Genomic DNA, 9,488 nt, shown 5'->3' with positions numbered 1-9,488 from the left:
TATGGCAGGGGGGTTTGAAACTAGATGATATTTGAGGTCCTTTTCAACCCAGGCCATTCTGTGATGATTCTGTGATGAGATTCTTCAGATGTGTAGCACAGCCAAAACTCACAGCATATAGCTTTGTCCTGACTGACTGGGGAGCCAGCAGTGAGAACACAGTATGGGAAATGTATGTGGTGTGTTCTGTGTTAAGATCTGTCATGTGCTGAATCTCTGGAGCTGAGACATGATGTGCATCAGTTACATGTTGGAAGATTCTTTTGCATTGGCACTGTATTAGAAGATCTTTATGTAGAATGGACAGAAGGAGAAAAACAGAAAGTTTTGTTTGTGTGACAAACTGCCTTTGGCACTGCACAAGATTTGGCTATCTTATTTAAGTAGAGTGGGACAGGCAATTGACACATAAACTTCACAGCCTCAATTTAAAAAAGGAGTAATACACATCACCTGTGAGTAATTACCCATGTAGAATGGCTTAGATTGAAAAGATTTTGTTGTACTAAGGGACGTGGTTTAGTGGGATAGGTGAATGGTTGGACTGGGCCATCTTGGAGGTCTTTTCCAACCTTGGCGATTCTATGATGATATGATATCATATAGTTTTTACCCCCCTGCTGTGGTGTCAGGTTTTGCACTCTCTAGATCAGGCTGCCAAAGACCCCATCCAACCAGGCCTTGAATGCCTCCAGGGACAGTGCTGCCATAACCTATCTTAGCAACATCTTTTGATGCTGTTGCTCCTACACAGAATGCCACCAGATTGATCAGGCACATTCCATATTTTGGAAACTGTGCAGAAAATTGCCTGCCTTTGGTTAATGCACAACAATCTACTAATGCAATATGTTGCAGACCCAGAAAGGTTACGTGATTTAATTAGGGGATTGTTGTGCACTCTCTGACCAAGACAGAGGGGAGCTCCTCTTGATACAAGATGGGGAGAAGTAGTGCAAGAGTTAGTTAATTATGGGAGACTCATGGGATTTGCTAGCCAGGAGGAAACAAAATTAGGATGGAGGCCAGAGGGAAATGGGAAGATGAAAATAATAATTCTGAATAGTTTTTTACGACCTCACCGCTAGGGGAAGCCAGCATGACCTCCTGGTAATAAGAGAGAGAGAGAAGGCATTTGTGAAAAAATTCCTTGGAAGGTTAATGGATGGTTTACTCTTTACCGCTCTAGAAAAACTGATAACTAGCTGGGGCAAGATAAAAGGGGATTATCTCCCCAAAACACAGCTTAGTTTGAAAGGAAACAAACTAACAAACAAAAGAAGCAAACAGTAGTTGTGTGCTCTTACTATACTTCTGTGAAATTCCTCAGTCATTATTATTAAGAATCATAGAATCATAGAATCATAGAATCACCAAGGTTGGAAAAGACCTAAAAGATCATCCAGTCCAACCGTTCACCTATTCCCAATAGCTCCCACTAAACCATGTCCCTCAACACAACATCCAGCCTTTAGAAATCTTTTTGAAGAAAAGAAATCATTGAGCACCACCAGATGTCAGCATTGCAGAATGGTTATTTCTACCCAGTACAGAAGAGGTCTTTGTATCCTATGAATATTATATATTAGATTTTTTTTTCTATGATAGCATAATCTGTCATATATTTTCCAGTCATTAATATTAGGATAGAGTGTAAAACCAAAATTGTCCACAAAGGGGAATTTCCTAATGGTTATTTTTTGTCTTATATCTTCAAAATTTTTTAAAATGCTTTCATGAGGGCAGCATCAACAACTGTACTAATGGTATATAATGCCTCATAGCAGTCACAGTGTTGTTTCAGGCTGCAGGCAGCCCAGCTAGAGAGTGCTCACTTAAGTCAAGCCTGTACATCAGAATATCAGAAGTGGTTCAGAGCTCTCTGTTGCTGTATGCTAGGCTTTATTTAAACCCTCATGCTGGCTGCAGAAGGGTCTGCTGGCTTCAGTTCTGTGGAGGAAATGCAGAGAAGTAAGTGTGAAACTATTTTGGGCTTCCATTAAGGGAAAAAAAAAAAAGGACAGCTGGTGAAGCAAATTCTTTTGAAGGTGTCCAGCAGCGTAAGCCAAATCACCATTGAAAGGGTGAAAGTCTTCCCCCCGTTTCCTGTTGCAAGAATACAAGATCTGAACAGATTTTTTGTTTCTTTGAAATCAACCAACCAGCCTCATTTATATCGTTCATTAAGATCCATCTCATTTTTTGTTGGGATGTTATACAGTCTTCATTGGTGCCAGTCGGTCCCAAGAAACATTTCCTGGTGCAAACAACAGCTTTCTCACTCTCCTGCTGGCACAGCTGTCACCAGCCCCTTGGCAAAGCACCAGCAGCCAGGGACAGGCTTCACAAACAGCAAGTTATTTAGGATCCTGCTTAATGGAGGTCAGTTTGCACAGTCAGTCGGAAGGGACTGTGTCAATCTGGAGTAGCCACAAAGCCATTTTGCTGCATTTCTCCATGTGTTTCTGTGAGCTGCTGCCCATGAAGCTCTTGAAGAAGGAAACAGGAAGGCACTAACTTTAAGCATTGGAGATTTTCCCCATGAGATGAGTTTGGCCACTGTTTAGAGGTGATCTGTTCTATTGTCAGGTTATCTCCATTGCTTTTGTGTATCAGAGTGAAGAAAAAAAAGGTGTCCAGTAATGGATCTTTTAGTCCCATGAAAGGAAACTGAGGAGTACCATGCTGACAGCTGCAGAAATGTGACAGACAGACATGTTCAGTGTAACTCAGTGTATTGCCCATGCTGAAACTCAGGTCATGGTGTCAGTGTTGATGTGCATGGGAGATGGGAGACATGACACTGTTTACCTTCCTGTAGAGAATATCCTCTGGCAATAGGGCTCACCTTTCTTGCTGTAAAAGCTTTCTCGTCTCTGCCGTGACTGTGTTTTAAAGTAGCTGTAACTTTAAACATCTTCCTATGAAGAATTTGTGACTATTTGATGATTTTCCCATGATTTTAAGAAAAATGGCAGAAAAGGTAGGCTACGATCGTTGTGGTTACTTGAAAAATCATCTAGTGACGTCTGTAACAATAATAGGGAAGGCAGTTTGCATGAAGATGCACAAAGTGGTTCTAACTTTAAAATGTAGATTAGATGACGGCCACAGAACGTTGCTTCTTTTACAGTAATGGTAAATGAAGATATAGGGATAGGTGATGTTTCTTGCGTGCCTCAAAATTCTTTTTCCATAATAGTTTATTATGAACCATCTGGCCTCATTAAGGTTTTATCAAAGACCATCTGGCCGTTGCATTGTTCAGACTGCTCAGCAGCAGAACTTGATTGTAAACTAACCAAATGGAATGACTACCAAATTTTTGCAGGAGCCCTAAACATTTATGCAGGTCCTACATACACACAGTACTTTTAAAAGCACATTATTTTACATTAATCCTAAGAAAGACATGAAAAAATCTAATCTGAAATGATTTTATCATTAATTAATTTTATAAATCTTAAAAATATTTCTGAGTTTCTTTTCTTTCCATTTTTTTTTAATCTGCTTTTTGAGCAGCTGTAACACAAGCTATACTGTCGAATGACTGCATTAAAGTAAGAAATACTAGGATTTCTTCTAAAAATGTTGCACATAGAGGATAGATTTTGTCGAGCTTCAAAAAGATGAAGCTTTTTACCTTTGCACATTGATCTTTCAGAGCACAAGCACTCTCAGATCCAACTGTGAGAGCAAATTATTCGGGCGGAATTTTCCACAGAACCCACAGAAGTTGGCAATTTCTCACGAGGCAGCAGGCTGGATGGTGTTTGTATTACCATGAACACTACTGGAGCACAGTCGCAGTCAAACCTTGCAAAATGTTCAGAAGCTAACATTAATATTTCATTGAATAACACCAGATGGATGTTTTCATCCATTGCAACATTTGTAGCTATAGCTTTATTATGATTTAAAGCAAATTTTGTGTCTCTCTTTTAGTTTTTGTGGCTCCTTTGTTGTATTTCCCAATTATTATGCAATTCCTTAACCTTCATTCTTATTATTTGTTAACTGTCAGCTCAGTCACTCTTTCAGAACTGAATTATGACTAGCATTTCTTTTGCAGGGTGAATTGAAAAGAGTCTCTCCAGAAGAATAAAGTAAATGCATTTTTTGTACCTACAGAGCTGAAAATGGAGAAATTGGTTTTGAGAGCTTTGAAGCAGGCCATGGCTCATATAAGAAGTGGATGTGCCGAGGAAATGACTGCAAATGGCAAAAAAAACAGGGTTTTGAGGAGCTGTGAGGCTGTGTTGCCACAGTGGGTGAGATGGAGCTCCTGGGGTTTTTCAGGGTCGCTGCAGCAGGAGCTGCCGGTGGCCATCTTCATCATCTGCTGCAGGAAGGCACATGGCAAGGAGGGACTAAAGGTAGAAACAGACCCCACTTTATACAGCTGTGATCATTCAGACTGTGATAGGAACATGCTTAATTTCCCCAGTCTAATATGAAGCAGGGTGAGAAAAGCACACTTCTTGTCAAAACAAGGAGTAAGAGCTGGCAAGCAGCTCAAAAATGCGTGGGCTGCTAAGTGTGGATATTTATGCTATTTGTTATATAACAATTACATTGTAGACCAGGTATTGATTGCACTGCAAAAAAAAAAAAAAAAAAAAAAAAAAAAAAAGCTATGAAATAGTGTTGGTCTGTTCTCACGCTATTAAAAATACAATTTTCTGTGCTCTGTCACAGGAAAAACTGGTGTCCTTGCTCCTTGTACTGCCCTTGTTTGTCTGAATGACACACTGATTTGGGTGAGCAGCTTCTGAAAGGGATGATGCAAGTGACCTTGGGTGGATGACTTTATTTCCAGATCCACTTTCTTAGCAACTGGGAGACAAGGATGTGCTTCCCTTCTACAGAATTGGTTGTAGTCAGCTTGAGCCTTTTTTGGTTTTACTTGTTTTTAATGTGGCTGCAGTCCAGCTTCACCAGTATAAATATACTACAGTGTCAGCAATGCAACTTGAAAGAGAAGGAAGACCAGCCTGAAAGGAAATGGTAGTGCAAAAGGAAGCAATGAGCAACCAGTACTGTGAACACATGAACTGCATTCTTCCAGCAAGGACCTCGTGACTGCACACCTCAGTACCGAGAATCTTATTTCAACAATATATACTCTTTCCCCTCATCCCTTCTCCCATCGCTTCAGAGTCGTTCCTGTTGGTATCTGTATTGGAGCCAGTGTCAGAGAACAAAGCATTCATATGAGCAGTTTTCTGAAACTTTGTGACTAGATAAAATACAATGGAGCTCCTACCATGGCCTTTCATGCAATGTAGCACATCTTTTCCAATTTCTGATATGCACAGAAGGTAAGAATATAATATCCATGAGTTAAGGATAAGCTAGGCTTGCAATCTCTTAGTACCTACAGAACTCAGACAGAGGAAATCAAGTTTGCCCTCACTGACCTATTGCAGGGCTCTCTTTTAGGCAAACTTCTCAGCCTAAGTTTTCCCACAAAAGGACTTAAGAATGTGGTGCACTATTTTTGAACTTTATAAGAAAACTGATTTTCTCATCCCAAATACCTGTTCAGCTATTATGTAACTGTTTTCACAAGATTGGATTCAGTGATCAAAATGCAAGCAGCAAACAACTAATATAAGTAGGATGATCTCTTGATTTCACTCCATCTTCAGTTTGACAGTGGCAGAGGTGACAACGAACAGTAAACAAAACAGTAAATCTTTCAGTTATTGGACTTGTTCTTATCCATTGATAAATCTACTTAATCTCCCTTGCTCTAGGCAGCAATCAGTGCATTTCAGACATACTCTGACAAAATCTCAGAAGGAAGATTTTTCAAGGCTTGTACTGCAATAACTCAAAGTGGTTTTACTGCAGCCTTTATCATTAGCAAGAAGCTTGTAATTTAGGAATTATAGTTCATTAAATAAATTCTTCATAAAGAAAAGCAATGTTAAATATGCAAAACAAAACAAAAAACCCACATATTTTCTAATTCTGACATCTGATCTTGTTAAACAGAAACTGAACTATCTGCTCAAACAAAATCCTTAAAGAGAGATGGTACCCTAGTAGAGAAAGCCAAGTAATTCCCCAAGTCATTGAAATTACAAGCAGTAACTGCAGCTGATGTATTTGTATGTGACGTCTTAGCTTCCAGGAATTTATTGTTGTTCCAAGAGCCTAAAAAAATATACATCAATGAATCCAAATACTCAAGTTCTCAGTTAAAGTCTCCGCTATATTCCACTCAGTAGAGGAACTTTGATTTGTTTCAGATGAAGGTTTACACATAGCAATTATTTCCTTTGGAGCAGACTAAGTAAGGATAGAAATTCATAACTACACAGTAGAAGTTGGTATCTGGCTAGCTTTTAATATCCTTAAAAACCTGGACTGACCGTATGAGTTTCTATGTATCTTGCACTAGAGGTGGGGAAAAGGGGCCAAGTTAAATATCAACAAATTGAGCATGGAAAGCAATGTATCCAAGAAATGTAATGGAGGCATTGTAAAAAAAGAAAGAAAGAAGCAGCCAATATGTGACAGTTACTGTGCAGAGCAAACTTTGCTCAGCTGTCATTGTTTTTCCTCACGCTATGGTGCTTTAAATCATTTTGCAGTAAGCACTGACTTTAAGTAGGGATTACTGTAAATGAACAGGCAGCTGAGGTGAGACACCAATTGGATGCAGGGCCTGCATAAGCCACGTTCACCTTACACTTGTATGGGGTAAAAAAACACACTCTGGGAAGCACTGATCAGAAAGAGGAAACTTGGCAACCATGAGGAATTCACCCATATCCATTTCTCTAAGAGAAATTTCTATTGCCTGGTCTTCATGATCCAGAGCATAAGTAATAGGGATTCCCTTGCCATCTTCCTCTCCTTTTTATAATTATGGGAAAAAAAAAAACCATCACTAATTCTGTAAAGTTGTTGTTTTTTGTTTTTTTTTTCCCCCATCGATTTGCTCTAAATGCCAGCTGTTTCAGGTACAATTAAAGCAGATTAGATCTCTCTGAAATTAATTGGCAATGAAGTGACTCCACTGAAACATGACTAAGTCCTAACCAGAAACTCGAAACACAATCAGAATGGATGGATTTCACAAAACAGAAGGTTATTGTTGCACTCTATGAAAGCTGCATTTCTTGTGGCCTTTCTCCTTTTTCTGCTTCATAACACAGCTGAGGATGTTTTGTGAGGTAACAGACTCATTGATCCAATTTTCCCAGCTCTTCCTGAAACATCCATGTTTCCTCCTACCAAACTTTTTTTACACGTTGAAACTGGAAAGCACTACAGAACTGCAGTCTGGAATAAGAGCTTTGTCAAGTACCACGCTTACTTTATTTCCACCTTCTTCAAGACCCTAATCCATCTGTATTGCATCTTACACGCACATGGTGGGCCTGTCAGATGTCGGTGACTAGCAGAATTGTACGAAACCACTATTCTCTGGGGAGAAAACATCACATTGATAGTTTCCTTCCAGCCATTTATTTTAAATAGTAAACAACATGTTTCCTTGTATTAAAAGTTGTTTTCTGGAGAATGTGCAGTTTGTGGTCTGCACTTTCATGCTAATACACGTTTGTGTTGCACATCTGTCTACTCAAAACTGCTTACAACTTAGTGCTGTAATTGAATTTTTCCTGCTCCACTGTCTGGTATAACAGTCATGCAACTGTACCATGCATGCAGGTAACTGGCAAACAACTGGAAAACTACTGAAGATAACTACTAGACAGATTGTAAGAGCGATAACTAAGACTTCCAGCAGATGCAATTGCTTTTGTACTTGCCGTTTTAGAAGGTATAAAAACCACAGCTAAAAAACAGTAAAAAAAAAAAATACAGCAGCTAGCCTGGGTTCAGCTGTCACTAACAGCCTCTGAAGAAAGATGCTTACAACTCCTGGCAAAAAGTGAGGGTGCTCTGTGGCCTTTTTCAAGTATGATTTATTAACATCCAACTAAGTTGGTTACAGAGACAAAAATGTAAATGAAATTGTGCATCAAGGTGCTCCAACGTTATTACAAATTTTTGCGTTAAGTGAAGCAGAAAACAGGAACTATGATGACTACAGAACATTTTCTCAAAAATCTGAAAGCTGGTGGTCATCCTAACACAGAAGATAACTTTCTTCATCCCAAAATCATTAACGCTCTATCAAAACACACAACAAAGTCAGTATTTAGCAGCACTGCATATGTAATACCTCATACATGTGGCATGTTTTTCCAGTACTGGAACAAGTAAAACACTCAACATAAATACAGTTCTCAAGAATACCAAATATTTTCACCATCACCCCAGACATGTGAAGGTAAAAGAGCTCAGAATTTCTAGTGGATCAATCTCCAAAACTTTCCCATAAGTTGTAATACAGTTTTGTTTTATACAGCAGTAACACCTAATTGACGACTTGTATATATAAGAAAAAGAATCACTTAAAATATTTTTTTAACATACAGCAACTATATTTATGTGGGAAATTTCTCTTATTGCTTTCAAAAACTACAGCAAGAACAGCATCAAAGAACCGAGCAGCACAATACTGTGTTTGGTGGTAAGTTACAGCAATTACTAAGTTTTAATAGATAAGCCAGATAAGATTTGCAAATCCTTAACAACTCCAGCTGATGGACTGAGTTGCACCCACCAGCAGCTAGAAGATAGAAAAGATGAGTTTATTTATAGTATGCAGAATCCATGAATGAAAACATACCTAATCTAAAGAGCCTTCCATTTGAGCATCGCTCCTTTGAATAGCACCTCCCACTCCAGCTCATACAGGCTGTACTCAGTTATGTGAAGAAGATGGATTTCACCCTTCACTCTTACGTAGGTGTGGCAGTCCAGGTTTTGTATTCCTCTTCGGCATGCCCCCACTTCCTAGGAGTTACATACAAAATCTGAACAAAACAAAATTTTCAGCTCTGAAAAGTTGATCATCCAGAGACGTAATAGAACAGATTTACACAACAGCAGATGCAAGCACATTAACTAGGAGTACGCTGAGCAGATGTAGCTGCACCGTTACCAGGCTGTGGTCTGACACCAGAGTGCCAGCCTGCGAAAGTCCTGTTTGCAGCCAAGGGAAAAGTACAGAAATAGGCCACGATGTTTATAGGAAAAAAGTAACTGTTTTGTCATTTAAAAGCTTGTCAGAATGGGATGTTCTACTACTTTCCAGGATTTTCTTTTTAATAAAGAGAAAATAGGACATTGAATAAGGACCTTTAGATGTGAGGGACCTAAAAGCAGTGTAAACAGCTGAGGGAAATTGAAGGGCAGATATTTCATTTTTTAATTTAAGAACAGCCCTAGCCCCATAGCTGCCTCTGGTTGTATATTCCTTTGTGTTCCTTTCTGTCCAATGACCTCAACAGCCTGGAACTCTTGCAGGGACACTGACCAGTAAGCTGCCAAATAATAAGGTGACTGTGTCTGCAACCACCACCTCCCCCAAGAGCCAGCTTCAGATCCTTCAAAGGAGTACA

This window comes from Lagopus leucura, unplaced genomic scaffold (genome assembly GCF_019238085.1).
Source record: "Lagopus leucura isolate 7727_CA_CO unplaced genomic scaffold, USGS_WTPT01 Super-Scaffold_100157, whole genome shotgun sequence".
Classification (NCBI taxonomy): domain Eukaryota; kingdom Metazoa; phylum Chordata; class Aves; order Galliformes; family Phasianidae; genus Lagopus; species Lagopus leucura.
This window is presented reverse-complemented; position numbering follows the sequence as displayed.